Source organism: Hemicordylus capensis, chromosome 6 (genome assembly GCF_027244095.1).
Source record: "Hemicordylus capensis ecotype Gifberg chromosome 6, rHemCap1.1.pri, whole genome shotgun sequence".
Classification (NCBI taxonomy): Eukaryota; Metazoa; Chordata; class Lepidosauria; order Squamata; family Cordylidae; genus Hemicordylus; species Hemicordylus capensis.
This window is the reverse complement of record NC_069662.1, coordinates 24708180-24724948: the sequence shown is the minus strand read 5'-3', so window position 1 is coordinate 24724948 and position 16769 is coordinate 24708180. Positions and strand designations below refer to the sequence as shown.

At 46.6% G+C, this 16769-nt stretch overlaps 1 protein-coding gene across 1 annotated transcript in view; it reads left to right on the top strand.

The window, feature by feature from the left end:
• Positions 1–218: 218 nt before the first annotated feature.
• Positions 219–16769, top strand: part of LOC128329785 (serine protease 27-like) — a 43107-nt gene continuing 26556 nt past the window's right edge. Inside the window, exon 1 of the mRNA XM_053261472.1 lies at positions 219–337. The gene's annotated coding sequence lies outside the window, so the exon portion shown is untranslated. The remainder of the gene's footprint in view (positions 338–16769) is intronic.

The window sequence follows — 16769 nt, the reverse complement described above, 5'->3', positions numbered from 1 at the left end:
GGCAGGGCACGTGCCCTAGGTGCTACTGAGGTGGGGGTGCCACACCAGTTCCTGCCACCCCCACCACATTGCCCACCTGCCCAGCCCCAGGGCCCCTCAGCTCTGGCCTAGGATCGGCGAGGCCTAGGATCCGAGCAGCCTGCAAACTGCAGAGCTCTTCTCTCCCTGCCTCTCAGCTGATTGGTGGGTAGGGAGGGCTTCCAGAGAGGCCTCCAAGTAGGCCTCCCTGAAGCCTGAACTCAGCAGGCTCCAAGGGAGGCAGGAAGCCAGGAAGGAGGCTGGAAGAGTTCCCTGCAGCAGACCCTCTGCCCAGACCATCCAGTACAGCCTTTGCCAGGTAGGTTGTGAATTCCTTTTTGTGGTTGCACACACCCCCACCATATATAGGGATCTGCTTGCCATAGGGCTTTGATATGGGGGGTGGGGCGAGACTGAGAAATCTCTGAATATTAATGTAAAACAGACCCCAAAATGTGCTGGCTTTAAAAACAAAAACTATCTAAAAAGGCCTATAAGTGGCTTGTTTCATGTCAGAAAATTACAAACACTTCTGGAACAAATATTTATTCATTCATTCATTCATTCATAAATGCACAAGTTGTTTTGCAACCCAGAAGGTCTGTGTGAGAACTGTGAAGCATGTGTTGTGCTTTTATTTTATTTTATTTTTCTTGTGTGTCAACTGCTCTCCAATAACTTACAGGGACTTCAAGGTCAATCTGGCCAACATATGAATGCAGCACCTCCATTCCAGAGGAGATGTGTGTTAAAGCGCTTTAAAAGCCTCGTGTGAAAAACCTCCTGGAATCAAACTTTACTGAATTTGTTCAGAATTCTGAGAAAACAAACACAGGCTCACCCTGCATGGTTGAAAGTCTTCTTTGCTGATCTGCAGCAAGGGGGCCATTTTAATAATTAGCGTTGCTAATGTGTTCTAGGCATTAAAAGTAGCACAAATATATAGTACTCAATGCATATCACTATATACTGTGAAGTGTGCATGTGTGTATTCAGTGAAATGTATTTCCAGGCAGCATATTTATTTTGAAATATCAGACTTAAATCCTTGGGGGCCTGGGATGTGTGTAGGCCCTGGACTTTGAGGGGCTGGGGGCCCATTTTAAAATCTCATCTTGGCCCATTCCAACCTTGCTATGCCCCTGGCGGTCACTACACATGGGTTTCTGCACAACACCTGCACAGAAGAAACTTCCATGTAGAAAATGTGTCTCTTGTAAATTGACCCTGAATTTTCCATCCATGACTGGGATATTTGAGAGTTAGAGTCAATAATAAAAGAACAGCATGCTGCTTGTGACAGGAAAGGGAAAATTACAATGATTTCTTAGTCTGGCAGGGGCTGGTTTTGGCCCTGGCAGAACTTGGCTGTCTGCTCCTGTTGCAAATGCCTCTGTCTAGTGTGGCAAACTAATGTATCCTCCTCCCTCTTGGTGTCAAAGTAAGCACTGGTGTGGTGAATGCACACATATACCCCATCATGTGCCAACAGTCATCATAAGACAAAGGCTGGCAGGAATCATTCACTGGTTTATAGACTCCCACCACCACCTTCTTCTTCCCCTATTTTGCTAGTGGCTATTTGGGCAGGTGATCCTCTAGGACAAAGTCATGTTCTTTAAAAAGAATGAGATGAGACAGAGAAAATGACACTTGGAATCCTCGCATAACTCCTGACTGTTGTTCTAAGTCTTTTACAGAGATGGCTCATGTTTTCAGGTTTTGATCAACAACCATGTCTAGATGGTACAGTGTTCCTTTTAACAAGGATTTCCAGATATTGTTGACTACAAGTCCCATCATTCCTGTTTGGACAGGGGAGCAATTTCTGTGCTTGCCCTAGGCACTATTTTCCCTAGTTACGCCTCTGCACACAGACCCACAAACAGAATCTCTGTGTACCTGAGCTGAAGGTTTGTGATAGAAAGGGTACACTTGCTGAAAAAGGTTGGAGAGGGGAGCTGGTCTTGTGGTAGTGATCATGAGTCAATCCTTTGCTAAGCAGAGTCTGCCCTGGCTTCTTTTTGGATGGGTGACTATATAGGAAGCTGCCTTATGCCGAGTGAGACCATTGGTCCATCTAGCTCAGTATTGTCTATACAGCTTGGCAGTGGCTTCTCCATCGTTACAGGCAGGAGTCTCTCCCAGCCCTATCTTGGAGATTTCATGAAAGACACTTGACACCTTCTGCATGCAGGTGCTCTTCCCAGAGTGGCTTCATCCCCTAAGGGGAAAATCTTACAGCTCTCACATGTAGCTTCCCATTCAAAAGAAAACCAGGGCAGACTGTGCTTAGCAAAGGGAACAATTCATGCCTACTACCACCAGACCAGTTCTACATGTGAGTGCTATATGGTATTCAGAGGCATTTTGCCCCTGAGGCTGGAGGTTCAATCCCTGCCTGCCTACAGAAGGTCCCAGGTTCCATCCCTGGCATCTCCAGGAGAGACTCCTGCCTGAAAACTCAAAGAGACTCTGCCAGTCAGTGTAGACAATACTGAGCTAGATACATCAAACATCTGACTATAAGGCAGCTTCCTATGTTCCTAACTCCTGTACAAGAACATGAAATATTTCTTCAGGAAGCAGCATATGCAAACACACAATCTGCAACACTCATTCTCCCCTGCAGAGGGCAGCATGGCCCCCCATAAATTCTCATTCCTTTGATGTTTGCACATACCTGCAGTGAGTGACTCAAGTGATCCCATTTTACCTGCCCTGGGGCTTCTCACAGTAACCAAGATAATGCCACCTACGATTTCCCTTGTCCCTCCTCCTGCCTTGGGGCATTTCAGCAACCACAGAGGAGGAAGGTGAAGCAAGCCTGTCAGCTGAAGGAGGTGAAACTCCTTGCTCCCCTAGGTCATCATAAGACTTCTGACTACAGTATGAGCTGGCCAGAAACTTCAGACCCTAGGAAGGAAGTGAAGACAGAAAGTCTACTTGCTTTTCATCTGGCCACCTGGATGGAGAACAAGATTGAAATAATGTGAGCTCTATTTGTGCCGGAGGACACAATCAGATGTACTGGCAGCCGAATCCTGCCAATTCCCTATAAAGTGAAGTTGGGACCAGGGTATGGGGGCTAATAAAATCCAAAGAATAGTCCTATTCATGTCTTCAAAACACATGCAATCTGTGGCCACATTCACACATAATAGAGAACCAGAGTTGCAGGGGGCTGAGGTTCTCTTACCATACATCCGGATGCATGCAACTTTGGTTCCATTCCTAAAGCTGCCTGAAGTTTTGCTCCTGAGACTCCAATTTGAACCCTCTGTTTGTAGTGAGTTTCACTGCTCAAAACCAAGGGTCCACAGAGCCTCTATTCCATCTGAATGCAGCACTGGAGGCTGTATTCGGCCAAACAGTTCCTCTCTCTCTCGCTCCATGATTGGCTGTGTGGGCTGTCCTTCAAGCAAGACGGAAGCCTGCACAGCCAGTTCCCCCTCCTCTCTGCAGCCTCGCTGGCTGCTGAGAGGATGCTCTCCCTGTCATCCAAATGCAGACAGGAGAGTGGGGGTGGGGAGGGAGTGGAACCATGGGTCCATTGGACCTGCGGTTCTGTGTGACATGTGAATGTGGCCTGTGTGTAGCCAGGGCACTTGGCTTTAGCCAGTGTACCTGGCTTTGGGGGGAGAAACAGAAGGAAGGGACTGCAATCAGACCGAAAAATGTGTGGAATGCTGAAGAGGGCAGGAGTCAGCGGCAGCAGTAGGGGTGTGCACGGAACTGCAGAGCTGCGGTCCGGCACTGTGGGGTGGGTTCCTTTAAGAGCGGGGGAGGGTTTACTTACCCCTTCCACCGCTTTGCCCCCTCCAGCGCTCATATTTATTGTAAAAATTGGGGCGGCAGGATACCTCCCTGCCACCCCTTCTTGCTCTTCAATGGAAAAGGCTCCGACAAGCCTTTTGCACACGCGCACGCCACGCGTGAGCTTCACATCTCCCCGATGCACACAGACCCACAGACACACATCAGGGAGACGTGAAGCTCGCGCGCGGTGTGCGCGTGCAAAAAGGCTTGTCGGAGCCTTTTGCATTGAAGAGCAAGAAAGGGGGCGGCAGGGAGGTATCCCACCGCCCCAATTTTTACAATAAATATGAGCGCTGGAGGGGGCAAAGCGGTGGGAGGGGTAAGTAAACCCTCCCCCGCTCTTAAAGGAACCCCCTCGACCCGAACCGTCCAGGTCTGGACCGGTCCGGACGATCTGGAGGCCTTTATAATGGCCTCCGGACCGGTCCGGACCCATCCCTAGGCAGCAGTTAGAAGACCAGCAGTCATGAGGAGGAAGAGGAGGAGGAGGAGGAGGAGGAGAGAAGAAAAGGAAAGGAAAAGAGAAAGGAAAATGAGAGAAAGAAAGAAGAAAAGGAAAAGCGAAAAAAGGAGAGAAAGAAAGGAGAAGAGAAGAAAAGGAAAAGAGAAAAGGAAAGGAGAGAAAGAAAGAAGTGAAGAGAAGGAAAAGAGAAGAGAAAAGGAGAGAAAGAAAAGAGAAAAGAAAAGGAAAGAAAGGAGAAGAGAAGAAAAGGAAAGAGAAGATAGCCAAGGAAAGACAAGAAGAAAGCAGGAGAAATAAAGAACAGAAAGCAGCAAGTCTTTCCTCCTGTTTATTATTGAGGACATCTGAGCCCAGTCACAGCAGAGTAACACCTTCAAAAGAGATACAAGACATCATATCACTGTCCAAGTGTTGTAAGTCAGGTGTCTTTACCAATCTATGGAATGTTCATCATTTTGATGTACATTTGCAATTATTCCCCATTTATTCTACTTACCGCCTCTTATTATTGCTACCACTACTACTACAAAAATTTATATACTGCCCTTCAACCAAAGTTCTCAAAGTGGTTTACACAGGGGGGGAAATAATGCATAGATAAGATGGCCCCCTGTCCCCAAAGTGCTCACAGTCTAAAAAGAAATATAAGGCAGATGCCGGCAACAGCCACTGGAGGGATGCTTTGCTGGGGTTGGAGAGGGCCAGTTGTTCTCCCCCTGCTAAGTAAGTATAAGAGAATCACCACTTTAAAAGGTGTCTCTTTGCTCAGTTGGCAACATATTGACCTATATGTTTTCTTTTAATAATTTGACTAGTAAATCTATTTGTTTATTTTTGATATTGTTTGTATTCTTTGATATTGTTTGTCTTAAGTGTTCTCAAAAATTGTTTGTATTAAGTGTTCTTGGATTATACAGAGACCAGGGAAACTATAAAGAGGCAAAGTACAGGAGAAATATTTCTCCCCACCATAGAACAAAGAACTTGAGTCCCCTTAATTAGGGTCAATTCTGCTAAGAAGGGCTACATAAAATACGGTGTATACACATGCAGATCTGTATGCAAGTACCGCTATTATTCACATATTACGTTCAGCACACATTCAACACAAGTGTGCACTTCTTATCTGTACTCTGCATTTGAGGGGGCCTGTAGCCAGGTTCACTTTTAAAATGAATGCAGGTACAGTCATTCACACAAAAAACATTCACACCTGTTCAGGCACCAAATATACTGTTCAGGCACCAAAATATACATAATATGGAACCTACCTGCAAAATCAGTAACAGACTTGTCTATTACTGACTGTCTGAACCCATGCCAAGGCAGAACCTGAGGTTCACTGGGGCCCCCAAACCTAGATGTGTGACCAAGATTTGAAGTCCGCTTGCCAAACCAAGTGCTGCACCCAGTGAGATTATTATTATTATAATTATTATTTTTACATTTATATCCCGCTCTTCCTCCAAGGAGCCCAGAGCGGTGTACTACATACTTGAGTTTCTCTTTCACAACAACCCTGTGAAGTAGGTTAGGCTGAGAGAGAAGTGACTGGCCCAGAGTCACCCAGCTAGTATCATGGCTGAATGGGGATTTGAACTCGGGTCTCCCCGGTCCTAGTCCAACACTCTAACCACTACACCACTCTGGTTCACCACGCTGAGATGTGTGTAATGTCTGAACCCACGCTCTTCATACATTTCTGGTTCATTCCAGTAGAGCCCAATATGGTGCAGGGCAGGCTGGGATCTCACCTAGGACCTTGCTGGGAAGCCCAGCCAGGGGGCATACCTCTGGCTCAACTTGGCAACTTCCAACAAATGAGGATATGTGATCATCTGCAGCACCAACTTCAGGTTCCCTCCACATCTCTGGATGGGCAGACCACAGGTCCCACATTATGTGTGGACCTGGTCACAGTGTATGTCTGAACGGGGCTTATATGTAACTGAAATAATTGCATATTCTTCCCTTGTTTACCCCTGCTTTGCCTTGCCTTTCCCCCTCTTGTCTCTCCAATACTGAATTTAATATGGTAATTTTTTCGGGGCAAGGACTTGGGGCAATTCCATCAAGTCCCCTTCTTTAGAATCCTTCTCCAGTTTTTCCACTTCCCTCTCCTTCATCACCTTTGGGTCACTTTGAGATGGTGAATCCGCTAAGACAGTGGGCTCAGTAAGGATAGTGTGTTCATTCTTGAAGGCTGTACACAGGAACATGGGAAGCTGACTTGTATCAAGCCAGACCATTGGTCCATCTTGCTCCATATTGTCTACACTGACTGGCAGTGGCTCTCCATATGAAGGTTTCAAGCAGGAACCTCTCCCAGCCCTACCTGGAGATGTCCAACCAGGGAATGATCTGGGATCTTCTGCATGCAAGCAGATGCAATGTAAGATTTTTCAAAGATCATTTCCTTGCATGCAGGAGACTTCAGGAATGAGACTATTTCCCATGTGAACCTTGACTCCAGTGTTCAGGCATCTATGACTCCCACCTCCTTTCAGAGTCTGATAAGCCAAAGAGCTAGAGTGGCATTAAAGATCCAAGTTCGAATACCACACATGAAGCTCACTATCTCTCTTACTGTCTCTTGGCCTCACCTAGTCTAACTCACAGGGTTGCTGTAAGGTAGCCTCCAAATTGGATTGCTATAATATATTGACCATAGAGCTGTCTTTGAAGATTTTTTAAATTTACTTACACATACATTTATATCCTGCTGTTCCTCCAAGGAGCCCAGAGCAGTGTACATTGTTATGTTTATCCTCACAACAACCCTGTGAGGTAGGTTAGACTGAGAGGTAGTGACTGGCCCATGGTCACCCAGGTAACTTCATGGCTGAATGGGGATTTGAGCCCAAGTCTCCCTGGTCCTGGTCCAACACTCTAACCACTGCACCGTAATTGTTCATAAGGGGTAATTTGCTCAAAATACAGCCACAAGGCTGCTCACTGGCACCAAGCACTGGGACCAGAACTTGCCAGTACTCAGTTTCACTGGCTCCCCATCTGCATCCAACCACAATTCAAACTGATGATGATATCCGTTAAGGCCCCACCGCTTGGGACCTGAGTACCTGAAGGATTGCTTACAGTGTACCTGTACACCTGCTTACAGCCCGCCTGTACACATGGTGTTCACCTCCAGGTGGCCCTTCCATCTGAGATGAGGCAGTGGTGTCTTCTCATCCTGTTTGTGAAATGTTCCCTCCTGTGTCAAACAGAAGCCATGGGTTTTTGTACAGATCTGAGATGGGGTCAGAGAGGCCAGACAACCCTTGAATGAAACACGGAAGTCATTCATACCATCAAAAATTATGTTCTACCCAGGTTTGGAAGCTATGTGTGCTCCCAGTTTTTTGTTGTGTGGAAGCAAGGTAGGAGGCAAACCTGGGTTAGAAGTAATTGTTTGGAAGCAAGGTACAGTAGGAGGAAAACATGGGTAGCTTTTCCTCCTACCTTGCTTCCACACAATCACTTCTACCCAAGTTTTCCTCTTCCACACAACCAGAAATTGTGAGCACACACAGCTCCCAAACCCAGGTAGAACACCATTTTTTTAAAGAATGCAGCAGATAAAACAAATTTAATTAACAGCCATTTGAAATGTCTGGGAAACTTCTTGTTGTTATTAAACGTGTTTATATACTTATTTATAGAAGTACTTTACAAGTTTTCCCTTTTCCCACACCTTGGAACCAATTATGCCAGCTACCCCTCTGTCCACAGTACTCAGTTCAACGGCATGCATGCAAAATGTCCCAGTTGGTACAGGCAGGGGCATAGCCACCATTGTGCGAACGAGTTCAAAGAACCTGGGCCACCAATGGTAGGGACCGCTGAAGCCCCCGGGGGGGCGTGACTCGGGCTTCGGAAGAGCCCCAAATAAAAAAACCCTCCCAGGCTACTGGGAGCCCCGAGCGAGCGCTTGTCAATCCTTTTCAGGCAGCGTTTGCTCCCTGAAAGTGTCTATTCCCTTTTTCTCCCTCCATAGAAGGAGAGAAAGTGAGAATTGACGCTTTCAGGCAGCAAGCGCTGCCTGAAATGACACTGAAGTGCTCGCTCAGGCTCTTCGGAGCTTGAGGCCACACCCCTTTGTGCATGACATCACACAAGGGGGCGTGGCCTCAAGCGCTTGCCAATCCTTTTCAGGCAGCACTTTTCAGTCAATTATCCCTTTCTCTCCCTCTCTGGAGGGAGAAAAGGGGGAATAGATGCTTTCAGGCAGCAAACACTGCCTGAAAACGATTGACAAGCACTCGCTCAGGGCTCCCTGTAGCCCAGGCAGGGGTGGTGGGGTTCGTTTGGGACACACCCCGTGCACGTGATGTCACGCCCATGGGACATCAACAGAGGGGCCACTGGGTGGGGCTGGACCCAGGCCGCCACTCAGCTGGCTCCACACCTGAGTACAGGGCAGCAGCCTGCCATTTCCAGCATGAAGTCTATTAAGCCACTTACAGGGCAGGCCTCCTGTTCTTGCCTGCTCCTCACAGTTCTTCAGTCCCACACTGGACTTCTGATGACCCCTCCCCCAAGTGCCAATTTATCTTCACCACCACCCCTCAATTTCTTCTTGCTCTTCTTCTCCCCACCTTCCTCCCCAACTGCCACCAGTGGCATCTCTGATCCCATAATTCCACACCCCTTGGCTTCCAGTGCCTGGACATTCCCTCTGACATTAGCTGCAGTCCCCTACTGTGTAGTGTCACTGTCTTGGCCCCTACTGTGATGTCATTCTGGTGCAGGATTCCTTGATTAGCTTGTGAGAGCTTTGGGGACAGGGAGCTTTCTTCTCATTCCTTCTGCTATGTAAACCACGTTGAGAACTCTCTTTTTTTTCCTTGATGAGAGACAGAGAAATACTTTTCATAACAATGACAAGTTTCCCAGCCATTTAAAATGGCTGTTTATTGAATTTGTTTTATCTGCTGCATTCATGTCAGCTTGTCCTGATTTGATTTGTTGTTGATTTTTACTGCTTTTATCTTAATTGTGTACGTCACCCTGGAAGCACTGATATACTCATGGACAGAATACAAATGTATTAATTGATGACTGGCTGATTAAATAGGAGGGGAATGCTACTAAATTAATTAAGTGTGAAGGGAATGTGACAAAGGTTGTGAATGTACGTCACCCTGGAAGCACTGATATACTCATGGACAGAATACAAATGTATTAATTGATGACTGGCTGATTAAATAGGAGGGGAATGCTACCAAAATAATTAAGTGTGAAGGGAATGTGACAAAGGTTATGAATTACAGGAATGCTAAAATGCATCAATTACCGTATTTTATGGACTATAAATTGCTACAGACTATAAGACGCACCTTAATTTTAATCCAGTTTTTCAGAGTTTTAACATATTAACTGTTATCAAAACTGTACCGAAAAGTCCTGCTAGCTCCAGGAAAGGACTCTCAGCCTTGCTTCAGTTTGTTCTCCTTTCTTCTTGCCTCAGATAAGTCCTCTTTCAATTGCTCCTACTCCACTCCATGTTTTCTCTTCAACCTCGCTTCTGACCCTATTAAAAAAAAAAAAAAAAACCTCTTTCGTTTTCGAGCTTTCCTTCTCCTCACCAGAATGCACATACTTGGGGTGGGCAGGAAGGGGTCATATGAACTTCCAGACAGAGGAGGGAGCGGCCACCACTTTGGCTCTCCTACTTCTTTGCACTTTCTTCAGCTGAACATGTGTGCAGAAAGTAAAACGGGAGGGAGAGCTAATAATGATGGTGTTGCTGGTGGTGATGTAAAACTTGCACGATCGGGGAGGAGGAGGAGTCCACGGCCCAAGCGGCGGAGGGTGAGCTGGAGCGGCATCCCCAGGCGGCACGGGGTTAATAGAGGGTCACCCCCAACCCCCTCCTTTAGCATCGGTACAGGCTTTGCCGGGGGATAGCCCCCCCTCCTCGAACCTGTTGGGCAGGCTTACAAGTATAAGACGCAGTTACGAGTATAAGACGCACCTGAATTTTGGTGGATATTCTTCGAGGAAAAAAGTGCGTCTTATAGTCCATAAAATACGGTACTTAATTAATTCAATGGGAAGGGAATGCTACCAAATAATTGATATGCCCCCATACTTGCTTAGAAACCCCCTTTCCAGATTAACCCCCACAACAGTGTCACAATGAGGCTATTCCCATGATCAACGGAAAGCAGAAGCTTAGCCACTTTCCGTTGACCGTGGGAACCACCGGGCTCACCTGCTCCCAAGGCGGCTAGCCCGCCTAAAACACCCTCCCCTTAAATGAAGTTAGTGGAGCGAGCAATCTGTTAACCTCATTTTGTTGCTCGTGTGTCACCATGGTGACACCATGGTGACACACAAGTAGACCCCCGACCTGGAGGCTGTAAACAACCTCCCAGGCTTGGAGGTCTCTCCAGGATGCCCAGCACACTCACAAGGGGCATCCTGGAACATCCAGGGGCTGACCAGCCCCCCGACCCTCACCACCCCTGCCAGCTCTGTGACGGAGCCAGCAATCATGTGGGTGGCCGATCTGGCTGCCCAGGGCTCTGGGCAGGATCGTCTGCAGACAGAGCAGGCTAAGCCCACTCTCCCTGCAGACCTGACAGAAGCTCTTCTCACCGATCATGAGAACAGCTTTAATGTATCTGCTACGTGTGCTTCCGTACTTCCTGTGTTGCGACACCGCAGTCCTTATGCAGTCCTTAGCAGGGTGCCATTCATATTTCAGATGCCTTGTTTCAGATTTTATCACTGCAATTAAGTGCTATAACATTGTATGTCCGTTGCAAAAAAAAGTAGCTGTGTTTTCCCATTGTAGGGAAATTTCCCCGTTGCAGATTCTGGGGATTGTTTTAAATTCAATCCTGCCAAGTCGAAGCATTTTACCGGGTAATTGTAGCGGGTAATCTAGAAAGCGGCCTGGTAAAGGGGAGTCCTCACTGGATTCCCCTTTATCAGTATAGCTTTGAGCCAGTCAAGCTCACTCGGTTCAAACTCAAACCGGATCCAGCTCGACCGAGCCAAAACTGAACTGGGCCAAGTCGGCTCAAATCTGGTATGGATTTGAGCAGAACTGGCAAATCCAGTTTGTGCACACCTCTATAGTAAATGCCCGACCACTGAGTAATGGCCCCCATCCCACATACAGTGATCTGAAAGGTTCCATCTTTTAAAGGAGGGACTGCCAGTGATGCAGCTGTGAGCCATGTGTTTGGGAGGGTGATTCACTGGATGCATCAATACAACCCACTGTGCATGAGGATCTCTAAAGTGGGGCTTTGGAGATTCTATTCCTGTCACTGGGAATTAAGTGGCGTAACAAGACAGAGGCAGAAGTTTGGTATGGGCTGCATTGTATCACTCATCAGGTATACATTTCTGAGTTGGTCACAGTGCCAGGGTGAGCAAAAGGAAATTCACTTTAGGAAATCAGGGCAGAAAAAAGCAACTATGAATGACGACATCTCCAGGAAACAAACAGGAAATATATTGAAGGCCATGAACTAAGGCATGCCTGGTGCATGATTTTGATGCAATAAGGAGAACTGATTTTTAGAAACAGCAGTTGAGTCACAAGCAGCAAAAGTGGGGCAGGAATAAATTAATAGCAATATCCACAAGGAACATTCATAGGTCAACTTACAAGAGTTATAGTTTTGTTATTTTAAAAAAAAATAGCTTACGTTCTTAAATATGTCAGCTTTGTTGAATTGTTTTAAGAGTTGAGATAATTGAATTCTACCACTGAGCCAGGAACATAGGAAGCTGTCTTGTACTGAGTCAGACTATTGCTCCTCAGTAGTGACTATGCTGACTAGCAGTGTCTCTCAAATGAATATTTCCCAGCCCTACCTGGATATCCCAGGGATTGAACCTGGGGTCTCCTGCAAGCTAAGTAAATGCTCTGCCACTGAGCTGCAGCCCCATCCCCATGAAGTGAAATACAACAGACAGCTCTCACATGTAGTCACCCATCCAAATGCAAACCAAGGCAACCCCTGCTTAGCAAAGAGGGACACGTCATGCTTGCTACCACAAGACTGGCTCAGTTCTATTCTAATTCTATCTTAATGTTTTACCTTGTTGACAAAATTTGTTAACAGAAACTTAAAAGTAGAACACTTAGAAGTGTTGGGGAGAAATAGCACTTTTCCAAAATGTCCTTTTGGACCCTCTAAATTTCATGATTTCAAAACGCAAGTCACAGGCTAATGTTTGATTGTGGTTACTTATCATACCCTCCTTCCTTCATAACTGTTGTACCTCAGTCAACAAGTCATATATGCCTCTCCTGTAGCAACAGGGGGTGGAGATTACCTCATAATTATATGAAGAGTTATAAGGATGAAGATTGCAGCTGAGGATGATGGGAGTTGTAGTCCAGCAATATCTGGGAACCCAAGGTTGAAAACCCCTGAACCAAAGTGTTCTGGTCCTATCTGAGAAAAATGTGAGTGCCCTATATACAAAATCTTTTCTCACTGAATCAGACCACTGGTCAGCTGATGTAGCTCAATATTGTTTACTCTCGACAGGAATCAGTTGTTTCAGGCAGGGGTATATACCAGAGGCCAGGACTTGGATATAGGGCCTTCTGCATGCTGCACCACTGAACTACAACCTCTCCTGATATCCTGTCTGACTAGGGACCATATAAGACTGATTTTAATATTGCACTGGCTACATGTTTCCAAGCAAAATACAAAGTGCTGGTTACTACCTATAAAGCCCTTAATGGTATGGGTCCAGAGAGCTTAAGAGAGTGTCTTCTTTGTCATGAACCCAGCTGCCTCTTAAGATCATCTGGATAGGCCCGGTTACAGTTGCCGACAGCTCATTCGGTGGCAACTTGGGACCGGGCCTTCTCTGTGGCTGCCCCAGGGCTTTGGAATATGCCCCCTGTCCAAATAAGGGCATCTCCATCTCTGACTGCTTTTAGAAAGACCCTCAAGACACAACTGTTTTCTCAGGCTTTTAAATGAAATTAATGTTAAATAGGGATGTGCACAAAACTGTTTTTGCCAGTTTGGTTCAGAACCTAATCGGATTCAAACTGACCCAGCCTAGTTCGGTTTTGGCTCTGGTTGCATGTGCTGGTTCCGGTCACATGTGCAGAGGCCTGCCTGAACTGGGCTAGAGAATGCCCAAATGGGATGCCACCAGCCCTGGATAGTCTGGGGGAGGCTGGCAGGGGTGGGGGTGGAGGAGCCACCACTGCCCTCCCTGCAGCTACTGCAGCCACCAATGGGACTTGTAAGTAGTAAATGACTTCCTTTCTGCCTACTTTACCCTTAGAGAAGCCCCCCTGCCCCTTTACTAGTAAAGGAGAATACTCACCAGATTTCCCTTTACCAATAGAGCTCCAAACTGGTTCAGTTCAAACCAGGCCCAGCTTAGTTTGAACTCAGACTGGCAGAGGCCAGTCCGGTTCAACCCCGAACCTGTCGAAACGAGCCAGGTCAGTGCCAAGCGTGGCTCGAACCGAGCCGGCTCGCACACACTCCTTATTTTAAATTGTTTCATTGTTTTTATCGTTTCAAATTGTTTGAACTTTGATTCCGTGAAATTGCTTGAATTATTTTTACTTTGTTTTATATTTGTTGTTTCAAATTGTGTACACCACCTAGAGATACACATAGCAGGAGGTATATACATATGATAAAATACATACATACATACATACATAGAGCCGCTGGTGGCGCAGTGGTAAAACTGCCGCCCTGTAACCAGAAGGTTACAAGTTCAATCCTGACCAGGGGCTCAAGGTTGACTCAGCCTTCCATCCTTCCGAGGTCGGTAAAATGAGTACCCAGAATGTTGGGGGCAATGTGCTAAATCATTGTAAACCGCTTAGAGAGCTCCGGCTATAGAGCGGTATATAAATGTAAGTGCTATTGCTATTGCTATACATACATAACCTTCAACCATTTAAAATTTAAAACAATGTTAAATTCTATGAGTATAATCATTTTTTTCTCTTTTGGACACAAAGCATGTTTAATAGGTATACCAGGTGATCACAAGGTCATCCGACTTCCCTGCCAGCCAAAGAGAACTGTTTCTCCCTCTAATTTATTGAAGGTATCTGAGTTCATGACAGGAACCTGAGGCTGTGGAAGAGGCTGCAGGTAGCTCCCTAAATCCGACTTCCTCCCCAAAAAGCCAGGAGGGTGTGGTCTCTCCAGCTGGTTAACAGCCAGCAATTCCACTTTACACCGTCAAAGAGCAGTCAGGTGAACTCAGGGCAATTAACCTAAGATTAACAAGTATTATTTGGTGAGCTGCTTATGAAAGCTTATTTAGCTGAAAAGCGACTGATAACATATACTAAACAAATAACAAAGCTTAAGACCCTGCACCAAAAAACCTGACTCCAGCCATCAAAAAACAAGCAGAATGTAGATTTATAACACTTCCAAGAACAGGGATTACTGAGGCTTTGGCAAGCCGCCAAGGAAAAGGAGCTCTGCAGCTGTGACGCAACTACCGTGCATTTTTCTCCAAGAGCACATACTGTACAACGGGCCTTTCCACGTAACTGATGCCTTGCACGAAAAATGCAGAGACATTTTTCAGTGGCTGAGAGAATCCAAAGACTTTCTGCCGGGCCAATCCCCTTTCCCAGCGCACTAGCACTACCACTGAATGCTTCAATGTGGTGATATCTCAGGAACACCTATTGGCTAGTGTCTGTGCCATCACAGATGACAAGCAACACATTATTTCCCACTAGAGACGTGCCTGAACTGGTTTGGCATCTCCTTAGGGAAGCACCGAACTGGTAAAATCAGGTAAGCAGGACCTTACCTGCTCCTCCGCCACACCACTGTTTTTCCAGGCTGCGCACAGCTGCAGCACTGCTAAGCGTCGGTATGCACATGGCCGCCACACATGCGCAGCAGACATGTGCATGCCGATGCCATGTGGAGGCTGCTGGGAGTAGCACTGCAGCCACGTGCAGCCTTTTGAACAGCGAACGCCTCACCTGGAAAAGTGTTGGAAAAGTGTTGGAAAATTTGAGGAACAGGTAAGTTCCTGCTTACCTGCTTTTTAAAGGAACTGACTCCCCCCACCCCACAGCTGCCTGCGCTGCTGGTGCACATCCCTATTTTCCACCCACACAACCCCCTCCTCCATTATGCTATTTCATTCCAAAACTACCTGTTAGGGGATTTTTTTTCCCCTTGTTTGCTATTGCTTGTGACATTTCAGCTGGGTCACTCGAGTGTCCTTTTGAAAACATGGAAGGGGGGAAAACAGCAAGGTTAGGTCCTCCCTTGCAGCTTGGGTTTGGTTCTTTTGCACGAATTATCCTGCTTATGTTGCACAAAGGAAGGCCCATAAGGGCCAGGAGGCTAGTGGGAGATCATCAGAGCCCTAATCCTGGAAATCCTATGCAGGCACACACAAAAAGCACACATTTTTCCGCCAACATTCACAACATAAGGGCTAGAAGCTTTAAAGCAGGATGTTGCATATGGTGCTGCTCAGTATTAAATGCTATACTTGTGTGGAATCATGGAATATTGTTGCATCCATGTTCCCCACTTTCCCAAGCAATGAGACGCTACCAGGGACAGTATACCAGGGTTTGAGGTTGAATGAGAGCACTGGAGTCTAGGCATTTCTGTAATAATTGGCTTTATTTACAAATATATGAGCACAGTATAAGTGGAGGCAAACAGACACACTTAGGCATCAGATCTACTGTCAGGTATCCAATCCTCAGAGAGATCTTGTATCTCAAAGTGCTTCAGTTTCAATCAACTCATATCTCCCTCTGTTTCCAGATTCAGAACCTCTGTCTCCACATTTAAAGCCAGCATAGGGCCGCCTTCAGACATAACGCAAAACCGGAGGTGAACAAGCCAGAGGTTTGATTTAGTGGTCGTCCAAATACATGAAACTGTGGTTTCGTCACAAACACAACCCAAAGTTTTCTGCCCCAAACCAAATTTGAACCTTTGGTTTGTAGTGAGTTTCTCTGCCAAAGTCTTTGCAGCTACCATCATGTCATCCAAATTCCACCTCCGCAGTAACCAGGGTTCCGTGCCAAAGGTCCTCCCACTACCATTGAGAGGACAGCTCAGAGCAGCCAGAAAAGGCATCAGTTCTAGTGGCCACACCTCTCACTGGCCACTTCTCAGAGCTGAAGCACCACCCCCTGCTGTCCTCTTCCTCCTCCTACTGCTGCTTAGCAACAGGGACCCTGCATCACTGCAGTCATAGCATTTAAAGGGAAAGCAGCACATTGGTGGATGCCCACTCTCCATTGAGTGTTTTGGGACTTGGGTGCTGTCCCCAACCCCCCAAAATTAGAAATAGTTTGGGAGATGCTCACAGGTTGGGATGTTGGGAGGATGCACTGGCTACAATTCAAATAAACACTTAGTCCTTGCTGAGGTTTATGCCCTAGCCTGTGTGTTGGATTGTGCTGCTGTCTCCATGTCCTTTGGAAAATAAATTTCTCAGTATGCTGAGCACT